The sequence below is a fragment of the Desmodus rotundus genome, chromosome 6, assembly GCF_022682495.2.
Source record: "Desmodus rotundus isolate HL8 chromosome 6, HLdesRot8A.1, whole genome shotgun sequence".
Taxonomy (NCBI): Eukaryota; Metazoa; Chordata; class Mammalia; order Chiroptera; family Phyllostomidae; genus Desmodus; species Desmodus rotundus.
The window spans coordinates 48,316,588-48,338,631 of record NC_071392.1 but is presented as its reverse complement, the minus strand read 5'-3'; the positions used below and the strand labels follow the sequence as shown (position 1 = coordinate 48,338,631).

Sequence of the window (22,044 nt, the reverse complement as noted above, 5' to 3'; positions counted from 1 at the left end):
TCTATGGGCCACCTGTATGTCCTCCTTGGAGAAGTATCTATTCAGGCCCTTTGCCCATTTTTTAATTGGATTGCTTGTCTTCCTGATGTTGAGTCATATAAATTCTGTATATATTTTGGAGATTAAGCCCTTACCCATGTGTTGTTAGCAAATATGTTCTCCAATACAGTCTGTTCCCTTTTTATTTTAATTATGGTTTCTTAGCTGTGCAGAAGTTTTTAATTTGATGTAGTCATATTTATTTATTTTTTCTTCTTTTCCCTTGCCCTAGGAGATATATCAGCTAAAATATTGCTATGCAAAATATCTGAAATTTTACTGCCTATGTTTTTTGCTGGGATTTTTATGGTATCATGATTTATATTTATGTCTTTTATCCATTCTGGTATATAGTATAAGAAGGTGGTATAGTTTCACTTTTTTGCATGTATCAGTCCAATTCTCCAAATACAATTTATTGAAGAGTGTTTTTACTCCATTGTATATTCTTGTCTATTTTGTCAAATATTAGTTGATTATAAAGACCTGGGTTTATATCTGGGCTCTCTGTTCTGTTCCATTGATCTATGTGTCTGCTCTTATGCTAGTACCAGACTGTTCTGATTACAGTATCTTTGTAATATAGTTTGATACCAGGTATTGTGATCCCTCCAACTTTGTTCTTCTTTCTCAAGATTGCCCAGGCTACTTGGGGTCTTTTTTGTTCCATATGAATTTTTGGAATATTTGTTATAGATTTATAAAACATGCCATGGCTATCTTGTTTTAACTTTAATTTTTTTTCTTAAAGATTTCATTTATTTATTTTTAGAGAGGGGGGAGGGAGGGAGAAAGAGAGGGACCAAAACATCAATGTGTGGTTGCCTCTCACACACCCTTTACTGGGGACCTGGCCCACAACCCAGGCATGTACCCTGACTGGAAATTGAACCAGTGACCCTTTGGTTCACAGTCTGGCACTCAATCCACTGAGCCACACCAGCCAGGGCACCATCAGTACCTTAATTAGAATTTTTTTGAATCTATAGATTGCTTTGGGTAGTACTGACATTTTAATGATGTTAATTCTTCCAATCCATGAACACAGTACATGCTTCCACTATTTGTATCTTCCTCAATATCTTTATTCAGTGTTCTATCGTTTTCCAAATACAGGTCTTACTTCCTTGAATAAATTTATTCCTACGTATTTTAATTTTCATTGTTGCTATATTAAATGGGGTTATTTTCTTAGTTTCTCTTTCTGATCATTATTGGTGTATAAAAATGACATCAATTTATGAATATTGACTTTGTATCCTGCTGCTTTGCCAAATTCACTTTTTAGGTTGAGTAGTTTTTTGATGACACCTGTAGGATTTTCTACGTAAAATATCATGTCATCTATAAATAAAGACAATTTTACTTCCTGTTTTCCAATTTGGTTGTCTTCTGTTTCTTCTTCTTGTCTGATCACTCTGGCTAGAACTTCCAGTACTATGTTGAATAAGAGTGGTAAAGGCACACATCCCTGTCTTATTCCTGATCTTAAGGGAAATGCTTTTAGTTTTTGCTCATTGAGTCTGACGTTGGCAGTAGGTTTTTCATATATGGTCTTTATTATATTCAGATATGCTCCATCTACTCCCACTTTGCTGAGTGTTTTTTTATCATAAATGGATGCTATATTTTATCAAATGCTTTTTCTGCATCTACTGATATGATCATGCGATTGTTGTCTTTCATTTTGTATGTGTGATGTATCACTTTTATTAATTTGCACCCCTGGGAAGTCCCACTTGACCATGGTGTATGATCTTTTTAATGTATTGCTGGATCCAGTTTGCTAGTATTTTGTTGAGGATTTTATTGTCTATTTTCATCAGAGATATTGGCCTGTAATTTTCTTTCTTTGTTGTATCTTTACCTGGTTTTGGAATTAAGACAATACTGGCCTTGTAGAAAGAGTTTGGAAGTCTTCCCGCTTCCTAAATTTTTTGGAATAGTTTAAGGATAGTTGTTAGTTCTTCCCTGAATGATTGGTAAAATTTGCCTGTGAAGCTGTCTGGGTTCAGGGCTTTTGTGCGTGAGGAGATTTTTGATTACTGCTTTGATTTTACTCATTGTTATTTGTCTATTAGGGCTTCCTGCTTCTTCTTAATTTAGTTTTGAAAGATTGTATGTTTCTAGAAATTTGTCTATTTTGCCCAAGTTGTCCAATTTCTTGGCATATAATTGTTTATGATAATTTCTTATAATCCTATGTATTTCTGTGCTATCTGTTCTTCTCCTCTCTAATTTTATTTATTTGGGTCCTCTCTCCTTTTTTCTTGATGAGTCTGGTTAAAGGCTTGTTAACTTTGATCATCTTTTCAAAGAACCAGTCTAGATTCATTGATCTTTTGAATTGTTTTTTTAGTCTCTATGTTATTTATTTCTGCTCTGATCCTCATTATTTCCTTCCTTTTACTCATTCTGGGCTTTTTTTGTTGTTGTTCTTTTAGTTTTTTTAGGTGTAAGGTTAGGTTGTGCCTTTGTGTGGGTTATGTGGGTTTTCCTATTGTATTTGGGACCTGAATGTTGTTGGCTTGTTTGTTGGTGGGTTCTCCCCTCTGGCTGGCTGGCTGGCTGGCTGACTGAGAGGCTCAACTCCCATCATATCTTGTACGCTGTTGTACAGGTGCTAGCAAAACAGAGCAAAATAACACACACAAAAAAGAAACCAAAACAAGCAACCCCCCAACAACAGCAATTTCAATGACAAAAGATCAGAAAATAATAAACTTGGAAAGAGAAATGTAATATTAGCGGCAGGGAAAAATAAAAGAGAAAGAATAATAGAAGACCAAAGGACAGCAAAGTGATTATGGGAGGAGAAAAGGGGAAGAGAAGTAATACCAATAATGAATTGAAAGAGGAAAACAGGAAAAAGGGATAAGGAAAAAGAAAGAATAACAAAAATAAGAAAAGGAAAAAGAAGGGAACAATGGGGTAATCAATGGTAAGAGTAAAATAAGAGATATGAAAGAAAAAATAGATCAAAAAGAAAAATAGAAAAACAATAATAAAAAGGCTATGAAAAAGAAAAAAAATAACAAAAATAATGAAAAGGAATAAAGTGGAATTCATCTCAGCAGAGTTCAGTGCTTGCCTGCTGTGTTCTCCCTTTGGATATGGCTCTGATGTAGTCTGAGGCTGGTGCAATCCAATGTCAGGTGCTGTCTATGTCTAGACCTCGGCAGCCTGTTGAAAGCTGCAAGTGATCCAGTTTGTGGCTGATTCCTCCAGGCTTGACTGCACTCAGGATGGGCATAACTGCTCTTCAAAGCTGGGTTTTATCAGCAATGGACCCAGGTGTGTGTCAGCAAATGTCCTAGGTCACTGCAGGATCCACTTCTGCCTCTCTCTCTGCCTGCTGGCCTGCTGTTAGTCTTAAGGTAGTCACAGACCAGACTGTTTTTGAGAGGGCTTCTGGTGAACTTGTGGCAGGGAGCTCCCGCTGGGTTCTCTCTTTGGATATGGCTCTTACGTTGCCTGAGGCTGGTATAAGCCTATGTCAGGGGTTGACCATGTCTAGCTCTTGGCAGAATGAAGCTACAAGAGTTAGTGGTTGATTCCTCTGGCCTTGGCTGCACCTAGATTGGGCCAAGCTGCTCTGCCAAGCTGGGTTTTATCAGTGCTGGGTCTGGGGATATGTCAGCAAGCACCCCAAGTCCCTGGAGGACCTGTCTCTGCCTATCTCTGCCTGCCGATCCGCTGTCAATTTTAGATTAGTCACAGACCTGTTTTTGAAAGGGCTTCTGGCAGAACTGGGGTAGGTGTGAGGGCGGGACTCCTGGACCTCCCATGGCAGGTACCTTACAGACTTTATGGAAGATGGTGTTCAAGTTCCCCTTACCCAGAGCCACTAGTCTGAGCCTGTCTAGGATCTTTTTCCCTGTACTTGGCAAGGCAGGGCCCCTAGTAGGCCAAAGGGTAGAGTCTTCAGAGCCCAGATTTTGGGTCTGCTGGAAACCAGGAGGGTGTTTCTATGTCTCTCCCATGAAGGGGAGCACCAGTCTGTTTCCCAGGAAAGTGTACAGTATGGCTGTGCCCTACAAGAGCCCCTCTCTGATACCCCCTGAGTCTGCATAGGTTGCTATCCCCTCAGCAGGAGTTAAGATGAAGGATGGAAGGAAAGAATAAAGGAAAGGAAAAAACCCTGACAGAACAAGACAAAACACAGAATTAAACAAACAACAAAAAAGATGCAGTTGTGTGGAGAGCAGGATTCCAGAGGGTGGGGGGCATGGTATCTTACAGGGTAAGGTAACTGCTTTTCTCCCGGGAAGAGCTTGTTCTTCTCAAGAAAGATGGCTGCTGCAGAATCCAGGTATATCTCAACACATAAAACCCCATGGCTGCTCCCCCACATCTCTCCCCAGTGTCTCCCCCTCCAGACTCTCGTCATGGTACTCCAGTCCGCTCCACCCTCCCTTCACTTGAGCCCAAGATAAGTGCTTGTGAATACAAAACCTGTGCTTTGGCCTCTTTAAAAATTAATAAAGAAACAGAAAAAAAAGTGTTTTTTTCTCCAGTGTGTCTCCTCTCTCCCCAGCAGAGACAAACCCCATACATAGCCTTTCACTTCCTGGTGCTATGTCGTCTGCTGATCCTGGCATTGGAGCTCTGTGCTTGGGAGTCAGTTTGTGGTCCCAGCTTCTCTCCTTTCAAGGGGGAACTCCCACAGTTGCGCTACTGCCTTGGCCAACTGCCCGTGTGATCAGGTCTGTCCCTTTAACAACCTCACCCTTCTTACTGGTCCTGGTGGGTTTTCCCCCAAAACTTGGTTAAAGTCTCTTTTTTGGGTAGTCTTTGGTTTATTTCAGGTGTCTAGTCCTCTCTTTAGTTTTATTTCCAATTTGGCTCTAGGAGGAAATGCATGATATATACTCTTACTCTGCCACCATCTTGCAACTTGTGCCTAGTATGTTTGGTAAGGAGAGTTGTTTTTCTGAAGGACCTTACCCACAGGGAGCAGAGTGGGAGGAAAACTTCTAGTTCAAGGCCCTCCTAATTTTACCAGATGTTAAGGCAGCACATCATTCGAAACCTTAATTTAGGTTTTATACCACAGTAGAACATTTACGTGGCTCAAAAGTAGAAACTACATAAGATGGAATCCCCAGAGAAGTGGCATTTCCACTCTTATCCCTCCCACTCTGTTTTCCACATAGAAGGCCTATTTTCTTAGTTTCTGATTAATTTTTTCGGATTCATTTTTCATTTTGAAAATAATAAGCAAATAAGCAAATATCTCTCTATCATTTATCATATCTACCTACCTACTATCATCTTTCTATCCATCATTTATCTATCCATCTATATTTTCTTTTTCTTTCCAATAAAAAGGAAGCTTACTGATGTACATTGTTTTGCATCTTGCTATTTTCAATAACAACCGTCTGTATTAGTACAAAGAGATCTGATTATTCTGGTCTGGACTTCCAGCACTATGTTGAATAATAGCGGTGAAAGGGGTCATTTTGTCTTGTTTCTGATCTTAGAGGAAAGGCTTTCATCTTTGCACCACTGAGAATAATGTTAGCTGTGGGCTTTTTATATATGGCCTTTATGTTGAGGTATGTTCCCTCTACATCCACATTATTGAGACTTTTTATCACAAAAGGAAGTTGAATTTTGTCAAATTATTTTTCTTCATGAATTGAGATGACCATATGACTTTTACCTTTCATTTTGTTAATGCAGTATATCATATGATCAGTTTGCAGATGTTGAACCATCTTTGCATCCTTGGAATAAACCCCACTTAATTATAGTATATGTTCCTTTTAGTGTATTATTGAATTCAGATTGTTAATATTGTACTGAGAATTTTTGCATCTATGTTCATCAGGGATATTGGTCTATAATTTTCCACTAGTGTCTTTGTCTGGTTTTGGTATCAGGGTAATGCTGGCCTATAAAATGTATTTCCTCTTCTATTTTTTGGAAAAGTTTGAGAGGATTGGTATTAATTCTTAGTTGAATATTGGTAGAATTTATTAGTGAAGCCATCTGATCCTGGAATTTTGAAAGATGTTTGTTTTGTTGTTGTGGTGGTTGTTGTTGTTTTTAACAAGCCGAGGGCCAGGAATCTTTAACTTTTGGGGCATACTGGCAGTTTCAAAAAAGTTCAGGATCAACTGTAGAGTTGTTCTTTTTTCAAAAATTTCACCCATTCCATCTCCTCACTCGCTTTTACAACCATTAGCTTATTCTCTATATCTATGGGTCTGTTTCTGTCTTATTTTGTTTATTCATTTGTTTTATTTGTTTTAGATTTCATATTAAATGAAATCATACAGTATTTATCTTTCTCTGTCAGACTTATTTCACTTAGCATAATACCCTTTAGGCCATCCATTTATTGTAAATGGAAAATTTTCTTTTCATATTGCTGAGTAACATTCCATTGTGTGTGTCTGTGTGTTTACCACATCTCCATTCATTCATCATTGATGGATACCTAGGTTGCTTTCATATCTTGGCTATTGTAAATAATGTAGCAATGTACACAGGGGTACATATATATTTTTTAATTAGGAAGGTTTTTTTATTACTGATTCAATCTTCTTACTAGTAATTGGTCTATTCAGACTTTCTATTTCTTCATGTCAGTCTTGTAAAGTTGTATGTTTCTAAGGAACGATCTATTTCCTCTAAGTTTTCTGACCACACAAACTTTTGCTAATAAAGAAAATGCAGACTACTTTGGAAATTGATTTAAATAGGCCCAAAGTCTGGATAATTCAGTTATTGATAAATTCTGCAACTTTCAAGAACTTGCAGACATGCAAACCAAGTAAACGAATTGTTGCCTTGTTTCAAAAATAAATAACATTTTTATTACCAACTACTAATAATTTATAAGAGGCTGCCTTGAAAATGCTAGAGGTACCTGAAATAAAACTAAAATACTAACATTTATTCTTTATTTTTCTGGTTTATAAGCAATGTAATTTCATTGGTAAAATTTGGAAAATAAAAAACTTAGGAAAAAGAAAGAAGTAATTCTATCACTTTGAAATAAACAATTAAAATGTTTTTTCATATTTCCTTAATATACTCTTGTGTATATAGTTACATATTTCAAAGTAATTCTTTATATACAATTTATATCCTATTTAGTAACTTAACAAAGTTAAAGATAGTATGTCTTTAAATATTTTTCAAAAATATAATTTTCCTTTTTAAAGATTTTGTTTATGTATTTCCAGAGAGAGGGGAAGGGAGGGAAAAAGAAAGGGAGAGAAACATCAATGTGTGGTTGTCTTTTGCATGCCCCCTACTGGGGACCTGGCCCACAACCCAGGCATGTGTCCTGACTGGGAATCAAACTGGCAACCCTTTGGTTCATAGCTTATGCTCAATCCACTGAGCCACCTCAGCCAGGGCTCAAAAATATAATTTTTAATGGCTACATAACAGTCCATAATACAGACCTGTTTTAATTTATCTAGTCTACTAAGGTTGAATATTGATGTATTTTTATTTGGTAATAAGCAACCTTGCGATCCCTTCCCTTACACATAAATCTGATCAATTATTTTGATTATTTCAGAAGTTGGTTTCCTAAGTTTAGAATAATGAACAATTTAAAGCTCATTGATACAGATTCCCATATGTATCAAGTTTTCAAAAATGACTGTAATAATTAACATGTGATTAATAAATGCGGTGAAGGAGGATATGAAAGTCTTCATGAGGCTGAGGTGTGGTGAGAGACAGTCCTTAGAGGGTTTGTTTTTTTTTTTAAGATTTTATTTATTTATTTTAGATAGAGGGGAAGGGAAGGAGAAGGAGAGGGTGAGGAACATCAATGTGTGGTTGTCTCTTGCACTCCCCCTACTGGGGACCCAGGCATGTGTCCTGACTGGGAATCAAACTGGCAACCCTTTGGTTCACAGCCCATGCTCAACCTACTGAGCTACACCAGCTAGGCTGAGACAGGCCTTAGAGTTTAGAGGGAACAATGTAGCCCTGGGATGCTTTAGCTTGTCTCCCATGTATCCCCAAAGCACATAGATTTCACGAACACATGTCCTCTCTGGTGGAAAAGTCCCAAAATACACACTCTGGAAAAATGTTGTGAACTAAAAAAGGAATTGGATTGGGATTAAAATGAGAATGGGATTCATTCATGAAAGAGAAGATTCAGATCTTCTTGGTGCCTCTGAACCACATGTGTCAGCCAGTACTGGCTGTTATTTTCTCAGGAAGAGTAGTAAGGTGTTCCTAAGATGCCCATACCCTGGTATATACACTCTGTATAAACCCCAGGGCTATACGTATTATGAATTTATATGGCACAGCTGACTTGGAGAAAAGGCTTTTATCCTAGTGGGCTTGACTAAACATAGACTCCTGAAATCAGAATCTAGAGGTCACAGACTGGAGAAGTCAGGGAGATTTGTAGTGTGAGATGGATTTGATAGGAAGAAGTTTCCCACAGCCATCTTTGGAGGTGGAGGAGGCCACATGGCCGAGCACATGAGCAGCCTCTGGAGTTGAGAACAGCCCCAGGTGACAACCAGCAAGTACACAGGGACCTCAATCCTGAAACTGCGTGAAACTAAATTCTACCAACAACTCCAGAGAGCTTGGCAGCAGATATTTCCCTTGTTTAGCCTGCCAGTGAGGATGCAGGAAGCTGACAACTTGATTTCTGCCTTGTGAGATCCTGGGCAGAGGACCCAGCTCAGCCATGCCCAGTACTAACCCACGGAAAGTGAGATAATAATGTGTATTGTTTCAAGTGTTGAATTTGTGGTGATCTGTTATGTAACAGTAGAAAGTAATACAATTGTGCTATGGGGGGGAAAAAAACCTTAAAAATTGTAGTGGCCTAACAAACCAAATGTATATTTCTTACTCATGCTCCATGAGGCATTGATTTTAGTCCTGGCTGCCTGGCCCATATCTTGGTCTCCCAAGCCCCTGGGGTGATTCTGTGGGCCTCCCCCTGGGCCTTTCCTCACTGTAATCACGCAGGGACCCAGGGTGGCAAGGTACATACTGGTCCCTAAATTTCTTTTTAGAGTGACAAATGTCATGTCTGTTCACATTTTACTATACAAAGCAAGTCACATGGCTCACATCTAATTTCAGAGCAAGCAAGGAATTGCAATCGTGCAAGCAGGAAAATGGGAATTTTCGCTAACAGTTAATAACTATCACACTATGCTACAGCAGTCACTAGGCCCCAGCCAAGCCGAATGGGTGTGTAGTGCTTCAGGGGCAAGTCCATCAATGGCTCAATTCTTGGGTTCCATGCTGCCTGAGATAGTATAGACTGACTTTCTCATTCATTGGCACCTTCAAAGGGATGTTTTTCTTCAGCACCCTTTGACCAGTGCTCTGAAAGCAGCAATTTTGTTCACTTATTCACCAAATATTTTATTTACGATTTGTGTATTGTCTGGTGTATTGTCTCGAAAGATGTCTTCCAGCAAGTCCTCCCAAGTCTACATATTTATGTCTTCTTCCCATCAAGACATGGAGTCTATTTCTCCTCTCCTTGAAACTAGACTGGTTTTGTGGATTACTTTAACCAGTAGGATGAGCCTCTGCTTTTGCTTTCTTGGAAGCCAGCCATCACGTAAGGAGGTCTTGGCTATCCTGGAGTCCCCACGTGGACAGAAATCCAGAAATATATCAGAGTGCCTTGGACATTACAGCCCAAGCTGAGGATCAGCTGAGTGAAGCCACATGAGGGACCCCAGTCACACAGAGCTGAGATGAAAATGACTCAGCCAAGCCCTAACCAAATGGCAGAATTGTGAGCAAAGAAATAGTTGCTTTAGGCCACTGTTTTGGGTTTTTTTTGGATGGGGGGGGGCAAAGGGGGATTCCTTATGCAACAACAGATATCTGATCCACTATGCATGGACCCCTGAACTTGCCCATTTATAATAAAAGTTAATGTGTGTGATAATTATTATAATAGCAGTACAAAGTACTGTAGGAGATTAGAGAATGAACTTGTATGTAGCAGAGGTATTGGGGAATGCTTCATGGAGGAGATGTTAAATAATAGGCTTTAAAAACTCAGCGCAGTTGTTCTCTCATCACTCTTAACCTCTAGGCATCTATTTCCCTCAGGAGATTTTATACCCTCGATCCCCTACACCAAAGTGTCCTTCCTATTAAGTTTTTAAAAAATATTAGCAACTGACTTAATCTCTCTTGTCCCATTTTCTCATTTTAATGGAGGGCTAGGTTAGATGAATGAATGGCTGAATTTCAGGAACAACCACAAGGCAAGTGCTTTGGGAGGAAGAACTTATAGCATTAACCACCTTGTATCACAGACTCTCTCTTTACTACCCTTACGGGAGGCTGGCTCTACTCACATGGAAGAGTGCATGCTTCTCCTTTGTTCCCAGGATGACACGAAGGAACAGTCTTTCCATTTGAAGGCACATTTGTTGATCCTCCCTTTGGAGCTCACCATAAGCCCTGATAAATTAACCAGTTCTATTGAGAGATTTCTGTGTACTTGCATTTCCAGAGAATGGTACTCATAAATAAACAAACCCTGCATTTTCAGTCTTCAATAAATAGCAACCTGTGTTAAGCTCTCTCATCATTAAAATTTCAAACTTGCACTCACCCGAAACTTAGCTGTATGGAACTAAGAAGGTAGGTTTACAAAGCTGAGCGGGAAGAAAGGCATAGCCGTGCTCCCAGGAGGGAGAGTGCACCCTGGGACCTTTATCTTGAGGGTTTTTAAGGCAGGGAATTTAGGGGAGGTCTTAGGGAAAGATGTCAGTAGAGTATTCATCAGCTTTATGCTGATGTGCCATAATGAGATTTATTCCCTTAACTTCATCTGTCCTTCAGTGTGGTTGGCACAAATGGCACTAATTGGATTTCTGCTACCCATCTCCTTAAGTAGGATGATTTAACCTACCTACCCTCTGGTTGGAGGAAGAGAAGTGTAAACCATTTACTCTTTTAATTGTCCTCGGTTACAGCAGATAGGATTTTGCGATTTACCAGATGGCTGTATACTGCTCTACCTAACTATCTGTCTCAGTTTCCCTGTTGCACTTGTCCTAGCTTACCAGACTATCTCAGTTTTCGTATATCTGAAATATTTTCCTTTAAAAATAAAAGTAGATGAAAAAATTTTTGTTTTAGGTTAAATTGACTCAAAGATTGATTTGAATTATTGTAGACCCTGAAATCAACTTGGGTAATAAAAAGTTTATTGAACTAGAAATATGAAGACCCCAGCTTTGGTCTCAGTTCTACCACTAATTAGCTGAGTGATTCTAAATAAATCACAAGTCACTTTAGCTCTGGGTTCTGCATTCTCTTTTTCTTTCTGAAATGAGAAACTTGAATGAGGAGATCTCTAAAGACCCTTTTAGCCCCCAAAAGGAATTAAATCTTTCACCTTCAAGTTTCTGCAAATAGATGCTGTATTTCTCAACATCAGGGAATATGTCTTAACCACTTTATATTTTCAGTGTCTTTTCCATTGTCTGTAGACTCCTAATAAATTCTAAGGCCTTATGTAATGATATGATAACTTATAATGACTGAATAAACAGCTACAGTCTAAACAAGAAAACTATTTCTTTTCATTATTAGCTCCTCCTGAGCCAAATAGCTGACAGTAGCAAAGTCACTATGCTCAGTTTGGGTTCCATTCAAGAAGTAACATTCCATAGAGCAACTGCTTTCTCATTCAACACCTGATCTTTCGCCCCAACTAGCCATGTGGATCAAGTGTGCTTTTGATTACAACAGATAAAGCGTCTTCTGGGTTCTCATCCTTACAACCAAAAAAAAAAAAAAAAAAAAAAAGGAGAGAGAGAGAGAAAGAAAGAAAAATCCAAAATATTGTTTCTTTGATAATAGGTCAGTAGTAATATCTTCTTAAAGTTGGAAAGTTTAAAGCATCAATCTGATTTTCTCTCCTTATGAAGCATGTAGACACAGAGATAATAAATAATTTGGGTAGCATACCAATAGTTTCTGTCTCACCTAACTTTTCAAATATAACTTTTCAAATATCTCCCCCACCAGCCCTTCCCTTTCCTCCCTCCCACCCCAAATATTTCTTTTGAGGGAATTTGAATCTCACTTTGTGCTGGAGTCTCCCTGTCCATGTGTACTTTGGAAGCCTTGTTTAGAAACAGCAAGGAGATTTTACCAGGAACTGAAGGTGGCAGAGAGATTTGTCCAAAGATGAGAAAATCAAGGCTGGGATCTTGTAGTGCCCTGGAAAGGAGTGGGTGAGCCTTTAAGCCTAGGATGTAATTATGCTTGGAAAAGAAACCATGGGAGCAAACAATAGTTTTCAGCATAGAGTGGGAAGTCTGTTCACTTTACCCTCTGTACCCTAGTTACACAATAAAAACATGTTCAAGGGATAAAACGTTGGGTGTGTTCAATAACTCTTTCATTATTTGGCGTCTGACTCTTTGTTTTTATAGACAAAGAGTTGTCCATTGTAAACAATGAAGCAAAGTTACCAAGCAAACATAAACGTAAATGTAGAACTAAGCTTATCCAGAGGGACAGCAATACATGAAACCATGTGATGATCAGACATAAAGTAGGGAAATAGTAAGGAGGGTCATTAGAAAGGATGGAGACTTTGGACAAGAGTAATGTTGGTCTGAAAACTGTGGGCAAAGTGAATATGGGGCAGAAATCTGAAGAAGACTGAAGCCTGTTGGGAGAGTCTGCAGGAAGAAATGACTTGAAATAGCAGAGTGGGTACTGGAATGTGTTACTCAGATCTCACTTCAAGGAAGCTGATCGTCCCAGATCCTGGGAGCGCTGTGGACTGGCAGACTTCCATTGTCAGCTCATTCAGGAATTGACCTATCTGCCAAGAGCCACCTCCTCCAAGGTTATACTCCTCCCCGAGGTGACTCACATCCAATAACTGATCAATGTGGGATCTCAGTTAGCAAATGAACTACCACTCTGTGTAAAGCTTTAAAAGTATAAATGGCACCTTTTATGCGCATTCCAGAGGTGTTTGAGGATCTCTGCATAGTGTGGCAAGTGCATAGAGCAGTGAGTCTGGGCTGTTTGGAGCTGAGTGCCAGAAGGCCACTCTGGAGGTTCAGCAGTGGGTCAGGAGCTTTTTTATGACTCTCTGTTCATACTGGAGATGAGCCTGGGGTGGCCTGTGCTCAGGGGGCTCAGCGAGTTGATGTGGGAAACAAAGCTAGGGCGCTCATTTATTTGTTGGCCAATCTAGGTCCGAATTTTGAAACAAATTGTTGTTTTAGGACAAGGAGACTAGTTTTAGTGTCATGTATTTGTTCAGTTAATACATGTGGTTGTTTAGTATTATTTTAACATCCAATAGCATTTTAAAAAAGAAACAGTGAATCAGACACCATTTATGTGTATCCTGAGCAATTAGTTTCTTTGGAACCGGAGGCAGAGAATCAGATCAGTTTTAAAGTCTTCTCATGAACTTGTGGAGACAATTCTGTCTGGTTTGCAATTACTGTTGTGTCTAGAATCCCAAAACAGTAATGCTTGAGACATGTTCACTCCCCAAGGTGTTGCAGGCTTTAAAAGGGAGATGGTTCAAATTTAAGCTCTCCTCTATCACTGAAGAATCTAAATTGTTTCTGCCCAGAGAACCTGAATTCTATCACCATACAGATAAATTATCTTGTTGTTCGTGGTTCTGGATCCTAAAAGAATTTTCTGTAAAAGAGCCCCCCCCTTTTTTTGTACCAATTTTACTGTCTTTCACATTTAGCTGCATAAAGTTAATGATAAATTGCTAAACTAGTCACTTGGAAGCTGGCCACAGCCAGATCCAAAGTGCAACTTTGTTACTATCTTCTTTTCCACCTGGTTTCATCTCTTAACTTTTGCTATGGTAAGATCAAGAGTGACTTTAGGAAGACACAGAATAATGGAAAAAGAAAAAAATGAAAGCTTTTTATTCCTTTCTAACTTCTGCAGGAAGTTTAGTATTCAGAAGGATCTTTTTGTTGTTGTTGTTATTGTTTGTTTGCATCTAGCTTTTCTTGAGTTCTGTTTAATTTATTCAATATATTTTATTCGTCAGAAAAAAAAGTAACTTACTTCCTAATACCTAAATAGGTGGATGTTTAGTTTCTGAATCATCTGCTAAGGAGGAACGAGAAAACCAAGAATGAGACTGTCAGGGGAGTGACTCAGTCCATTAGTGCTGCTCTTAAGTGTTGCTAGTTCTTCTCTCCTCCTGAACACTTGGGAGGACTGCACTGTCCCGCCTTGAAGCTAGGGAACACGGCATTTGCTTCAGTCAATGACATATGAGAAGTCACGTGTAGTCAGGGTGGAGGCATTCAAGCGCCAATCCAAAATTTTCCATGCTTCCTTTTTCCCTGCTGTGACAAACACTTGGAGTGTTAGGATGAAATATTGTATTATAAGATGATTTGGAGCAATTTTCTACTTGGAGCTAAGCTCACCATCAAACATCATTGTACATATAGTAAGAATGGTAAATATTTATTGTGTTAAGCCATTGAGGTTTTTTTTTTTAAAACATTACTTATTACTGCAGCTAACCTGGCATATCCTGGCTAAGCTAACTATTGTGACATTGATTCACCTCAAATAAAAGATCTATATTGATATTTTGTGATTATATAATTAAAAACTCTTCTTGCTATTCAGTCAGCAAGTCTTGTCTGAAATTTTTGTACCTCACTGTTATATGACAAAGAGGAGCTAAGTATCACCAAATATTTGAGAAAGCCTCCGATCTGAGAGGCCCAGTACCAAAACAGAAGAAAAAAAACAACTCAGAACCACCCCCCACCACAGATAATTCATGGAGTAAGAGAAAATGAAAGTATTTACATCATCAGAAAGATAAGAGATAGTGCATCCATGAAACAAAACAGAGATTTCTATAAAATAAAAGCAAAGAAAATTTAAAAGAAGCTCTTGTAGATGAAAGAAATGATAGCATTAATATAAAAATAATTCGATAGAAAGATTGGAAGAGGACTCTCTCAGAATGAGATTTTTTTTTTTCATTGAGACAATAGGAGTAAAAAGATAATCTGTAGAGGCTCAATCCATGGCTTGAATTGCTAATCAATAAAAGTTTCAGGAAGCCTGAATAGAAAAAGAGAACAGGGGAGGTAATTATCACAGAACACAAACAAAAAAAATCTTGGAGTAATGGGTAAATGGAGTAGCCAGCACAATTAATAAAATAAGAAATACTTCAAAGCCTATCAGATAAATTTCAAAACACTAAGAATAAGACATCCTAAAAACTTCCCAAAAAGCACCAAATAACACAAAAGGTTGGCATTCAGAATGTCATCAGACTGCAAGCTGCAAGACAGCAGCACAATTACTTTAACATTCTGAGGAAAACTAATTATCAACCTAGAATTCTATACCCAATCTGATAACCAAGTGTTAGTAAAATTATTAACTATGAAAGTCTCAAAAATTATAGTCTCACACATTTCTCAAAGAACTCCACATGCTCCATCAAAACCTGCTCCACCAAGATGATATCAGTTAATATTTATGTATTTTCTCATGTGATCTTTAGGACAACTGAAAGAGGTAGTAAGTTCTTTTCACCACCATTTTACAGATGCAAATACTGAGGTATAGACAGGCAGTGTCTCCGTGGTGGCACCACTAGTCATACAGAGCTGGAATCTGAACTAAGGGAGTCTAACTCCAGAGCCCTTGTTTTAGGTCACTACTTTACACGGTCTCCAAGACCATACATTTTACCCAGAACACAATGTGCCCAACGCAGTCAAAAGACACAAAGGAAATTCTCAGAAGAGACAAAGGAAATAATAATAGTTATATAACAGACCCAAAGAAAAACAGTCAAGTTGGAATAAAAGAATGAAAGGCTCTAAGAAGAATATATCTCCAGAGAAAAAAGTGATAGTTTATCTGACATATTTGATCATAGTAAAACTCTACTGAGATGATGGCCTGCAAGATTCAATTTAGGCAAATGAGATAATGAACTATTTTTAACTTCAGAAAAAACTAAAGCAACATTAAAATAAGCATAGTTTATAATCTGCTTCAGACATAAAATCATTTACATATCTACAATCTGTATCCTCTGTTTATTGATTTAACCAAAAGTTGTAGTAAAACTACTTTTCTGAGGCAGGACATTCAACTATGATGGAATGCAGATATTAGAAACTTTTTTGTATAAAAGCTAGTATAAAACTAGAGAAAATTATTAAAAAGAAAGAATCACTTAAGGGCTCTGGAAGTTAACTAAAAGCAAACAACTAATTAAGAAGCTTACGTTGATGAAAAACTGCTAGCACTTTGAGTACGAACAGTGGGAGTTGCAGCCTTCTTGCCTGGGGCTGCTCCCATCCCCTCCAGCTCAGCTGGTGAGAAATGTAGTTTTTCCAGAATAGAGCTTCACAGCCAGAGAGTACTGATTTGATTGGGAGAAGAGAACACAAATCCATGCTCCAAGTCATTGTCAGTCTAAGTAGCAAACTTGGTAGAAAACAAACAGGGAAAATCTGTAGCTCGGCTAGATTAAGGTGTGGTCTGGTCAGAGTGAGTGGCAAACCAGCCAAAAATATAGAAAGAGTTACTGGAAATGAGAGCCTCAAAAAGTATTAGACAAACTCTCTATATATCCCAGGCTGACTGAGATGCTATGTGTCTGTTTCATGAAGCTCAAAAGAGCCCTTTAGAAAGTGAAAGTTGAAGCAGGCTTGGAAATGTCTGAATTTAGTATGTACTGTCCAATCCACGCCCAGCTCCACTGACAGAGGGTGGAAGCTTTATGGGCCAGGAGTGTTTGAACACAACCTGTGACTGATTATTGGCTAACCACTAGGTATGCACAAACAGCTGTGATTCCCAGGAAATCAGAATAAAATAATAAACAGAAGGGTAAAAAACAACAACAGAAAAACCCAACAACAACAAAAATACTGAGAAGAGACATTAGAAGCTACTCATAGCAGAGGAGAGTCTTCATATTAAATCCAGGCAAGTTACTAAAACAACACCAAGCTTCTGATATCAACATATCAGAATCCTGGGTTGCTACAATATTTTATTTAAAATGTCTAATTTCCACAACAAAATTCTAAGACATGCAATGAAATAGGAAATGTGATCACAGGGTGGGGGTGGGGAAACAATCAGTAGAAACTGATTCTGATGTTGAACTTAGCAGCAAAGACTTTAAAGCTGCTCTTACATACAAATATGTTAAAAGAATTAAATGAAACTATGCTTAAATAATTTTAAGAAAAATGTGATATGACTCACAACCAGGATATATCACTAAAGAAATTGAAGGTATAAAAGGAGAACCAAATGTAAATTGCAGAATCAAAGTCATAATCGCCAAAATAAAATAATCAGTAGAGGGTCTCAAGAGTGAAACTTGGAAATAGTGGAAGAAACTAAACTTGAAGATAGATCAATAAAAATTATTCAATCTGAATAACAGAAAAAAAGATGGAAGAAAAAAAGAACAGAGCTTTGGCCACCTGTTGGACAACATTATGCATACCAATACATATATACTTGGAGTCCCAGAGGAGAGAAAAAAGAAAGAGAGGCAGAAAAAATATCTTTTCAGATATTTCATTGTTAGTGGATAGAAATGCAACTGATTTCTGTCTGATGGTTTTGTATCCTGCAACTTTTCTGAACTTGTTGGTTAGTTCTAACAGTTTTTGGTGGCGTCTTTAAGATTTCCTATGTGAAATAAATATTATGCCATTGGCAACCAAAGACAATTTTACCTCTTTCTTTCCAATTTGGATACTTTTTTTTTCTACCCTCCTTGCTCTGGCTAGGACTCCCTCTATTCACTAAAATTAAGAGTAGTGATTAGTGGGCAACTTTGTCTTGTTTCAGATCTTAGAGGAAAAGTTTTCGACTTTTCACCACTGCGTGTCATGTTAACTGTAGGCTTTTGATGCATGGCCTTTATTATATTGAGGTTTGTTCCTTTTATACCTGTTTATTGAGTGTTTTTATCATAGAATGATATTGTACATTTGTGAAATACTTTTTCTGCGTGTATTGAGATAATCATAAGATTTTTATCTTTCATTGTATAAATGTGATGTATCACTTTTATTTATTTGCATATGTTGAAATATCCTTGCGTCTCTGAAATTAATTCTGCTTGATTATGATGTATGATTCTTTCAATGTACTGTTGAATTTGGTTTGCTAACATTTTGTTAAGAATTTGTGTATCTATATTTATTAGGAATATTAAAATTTAGTGTATTTTTCTTCTATTGTGCTTATCTAACTTTGGTATCAGGGTAGTGCTGGCCTCATAAAATGAGTTTGGGAGAATTCCCTTCAATTTTTTGGAAGAGTTTGAGAAGGATTCTTCAGCTCCACAATCTCTGCTTCGTTCTTTTTTTTAAAAATGACTTCCATATCTTCACTAAACTTCTCATTTGGTTCATGTATTGTTTCCTGATTTCCTGTTGAATTGTCTTTCTGTGTTTTCTTGTAGCTCACTGAGTTTAAAACAGCTATTTTGAATTCTTTATCAGGCAAATTATAGATCAGATCTCTTTGTCTTTGGGTTCATTTACCAGATTATTGTGATTCTTTGGTGTTGCCATGTTACTTTGATTTTTCATGTTCCTTGAGGTTTTGCATGCATGTCTTCTCAGGCTCCTCCTGAAGTTTTTACTAACTGCATTTGGGAGAGAGAGAGCTTCCATCAGCCCTGCTAGAGATTCTGAGGCTTTCTCAGACTTTCTAAGACTACACCTGCTTGCTCCACGCTTCTTGCTCCCTCTTGTGGCAGAATTTTGAAAGTTGTAAGCCTTCCCTGGATCCTGCATTGTACCAGACTCAGTGCTCGCAGCCTTTCTTTTGTTTTCCCACATGTGGCCCAAAAGCTCAAGTGTGTGTTCTCTCCCTGGCCTGCAGATTGAGCCAACTTTCTGTGTGTGCTCACTGGCAGTCTGCCATAACCCACTTATGACATTGTCAGGATCATGCCCAGGGAGCTGGCCACCGGGCAGGGGGAGGGGAGTGTGGGGTGGAGAGGGGTATGAGGCATGCATAGCACTGTGGGTGCCCATGGGCCAGTTGGAGTTGATCTGTGGTGAGGCACTCCCAGCAGTTTGTGGGCGGGCTTCTTGTTGGAATGAATCCATGAGGCAGTTAGGATATATGCGCCTTTAATGTCCTCCATGAGTTCTATCTGCCCCTCCCACAACCTCTTCCCACTCTCCAAATTATAGAGCTCCCAGTTTAGATTCTGGATGGGGCAAGAGAGAAATGAACCCATTTGGCAGGCACAGCTGGGGAAGTCAGGTGTTCACTCCCATGATCTCCCTTTTACCTGTAGGATAAATCAAGGGCCAGGCAAGATCTTTCTTCCTTCTTGGCCCTAAACTGTGTCACCTTGGGGGGGGGGTCATGTAGGTAAAGTCAAACCATTCTTCTTACCTTCTCCAGTGCATTCTAACTCATATTATTTAGCTCTGGTGGAATGCCGGAGCTTCTCTAGAAACCTGGACAAAGGCTCTCTCCTTTGTGAGTAACTGTCTTAAGTCTGTGTTCACCAGGGGCTCCCAGAGCATAATCAAGAAGAGCCAGTTCACAGGCTACTGCAGGGGCCACAGCCAAGACCCAGATCTGTCTGCCCACAGGTGGGTGACACTTTTGCCAGGTCACTTGCCTGTGGTGACCCTCAACTCTCAATTGTTAAAGGGTGGGGCAAAATGAGGAATGTCTTATACTGGTGTGATACAGACATCACCCCCTCTTCTCTTCTTAATGTTCCCTTATGCTAATGTCTATTTCCACATTGACAGTTTTTCTTATGTCGCTTGTTTCCTAGAAGCAGAGCCCAAAGTAGATATTTTTGAGTGAATGTGATTTAATGGCTTTACTCCAAGTGATATGAGGATCTAGTGGTGAGTTTTGAGTAAATGGCAATAAAATAACTTAGATTTTGAAAAAATCATTTTTGCTACTGATGTTAAAAATAGATGGAAGGGCATTGTGGGTGGATTCAGGGAGATCAGTTAAAAGCTATTGCAGTAATCTAGGTGAGAGATCATTGTGACTTGGACCAAGTGGTAGCAGTGGAGATGCTGAGATATGGTTGACTTCTAGATATATTATGTTGGAAGTAGAACTGACAGAATTTGCTGCCAGATTGGCTGTAATATATGCCAGAAAAAGTGACTTAATGGAGGACATTAAGGATGTGGCAAAGCATTAGAAAGAACAGAGGTGTCAGTACTCACACGAAGAAGACTGAGAAGGAGTAAATTTCTTTCAGTTTTTGACATATTAAGTTTGAGATTCTCATTAAACATCTGGTTAGAGATGATGAATAGGTCATTAAATATTTAAGTCCCTATAGCAAGTGAGAAATTTAGGTTATAGATACAAATTTGCAAGTTATTAGCAAAAAGTCAAGAAAGAAAGCTTGTGAAGGAGAAGGGAGTGATCACTTATGCCAAGTCCTATTGTTAGATCATGTAAGGCCCGAGATTTGAGTGTTACATTTAATGAGGTGAAGATCATTGGTGACTTTGACAAAATAGTTTTAGTAGAGTTGTTAGGCAAAGCTCTGATTGGACTGGGTATGAGTGAATGGGATCCTGACCTGGCATCTCTAAGCCCAGATGGTTCGGAGAACACTCAAAGCAGCCAGGAAGTTTGAGACCAAGCTGAGCTCCTCCTTCCTGGACCACAGGGCAGGCAGGATTAGCTGTCAGGCACTCAGGTGAAGAGGGGTGTGGCGGACCTTCCGCTGGACCACAAAGCAGGGAATCTGGGAGCACAGTGAAGACTGTTGGGCACAGTGAAGACTGTTGGGGAGTGTGGCCCCTGAATTCTTCACTTTGTCAAATGGATTCTAACTTCTTCCTTGGCACAGATTCCAGAAGAGACAGGTGTGATAATTTGAAGAACCCCCATTGCTCCAGGGCTTTTACCGGAAACTGGAGTCTGTTTCCTTGATACTTGGGCCACACTCTGGAAAAGCCTGTGGGAAGTCTCCCTGGCTCAAGGCCACCTTGTCAAAATGGAAGAGAGCCTTAGGCCTAGGCAGACTGGGTCAATAATTGGACAAGGAGAGCTACAGCATAGGACCTGTAACTAGGAACTATTTTTATCCAACAATAAACTTCTTGATCTATCAGGAAGCTTAACAAAAAGTAAATGGGAGAGTGTTATATGAAAGGAGAGAAGGTCAGCACTCCCCATGACAAGGGTAGAAGAGGCCCTTGGGCCTGAAAATGTGTGTGGTATATGGTTAAGGCATTGACACCTACTTTATGGTATATAATCATATTTTTATGCTAGGCGAAATAAGTCAGACAGAGAAAGACAAATATCATATAGTTTCACTGATATTTGGAATCTAAAAAACAAAACAAATAAACCAACAAACAAAGCAAAACAAAAACAGACTCAAGAAACAGAGACCAAAGAGATGGTTGCAGAGGAGATAAGGATGGAAGGATAGGTGAAAATGGTGGAGGGGAATATAGTCAGCAATGCTGTGATAAGTTTGCACAGTGACACAAGATTACTAGAATTAATGGGGTGATCACACTGTAAGGTATTTAAATGTCAAATCATATCGTACACTTGAAAATAATATATTATACACCAATTATACATAAATTGAAAAAAGAATGCATGGAAGAAAAAATTAGAAAAATTAAGTATAAATGACATTTAATAAAATTTTACATAAAGACAAATGGGAGTTGAGCATTAGTTGAAGGAGGATTTGGTCAAGAGATAATGGATTTAAAAAAAACAGGATAAATAATAGCTTCTTTGTATGCTAATACAAAAGTTCCAGTAAAGAAGAAAAATTGGTGCTATTGGAGAGGTAGTGTTTGTTGAAGTGTTGTTCTAGAATAGGTTAATGGGAATGGGATCTAGTTATGCATTTACCAGGCTTTTTATATCCTCTTGATGAAGTCATCCATTTATCATTATGAAACTATCTTTTATTTCTGGTGACTTTCCTTGTTCTGAAGTCTACTTTCTTAAGGTTAT

General features: G+C 38.6%; 1 non-coding gene across 1 annotated transcript; it reads left to right on the top strand.

Moving 5' to 3' along the window:
* Positions 1-21,200: 21,200 nt before the first annotated feature.
* On the top strand, positions 21,201-21,331 carry LOC112303746 (U6atac minor spliceosomal RNA). Its single transcript, XR_002974683.1, has one exon. It is a non-coding gene; the product is annotated as a U6atac minor spliceosomal RNA (small nuclear RNA).
* The last annotated feature ends 713 nt before the right edge of the window (positions 21,332-22,044 follow it).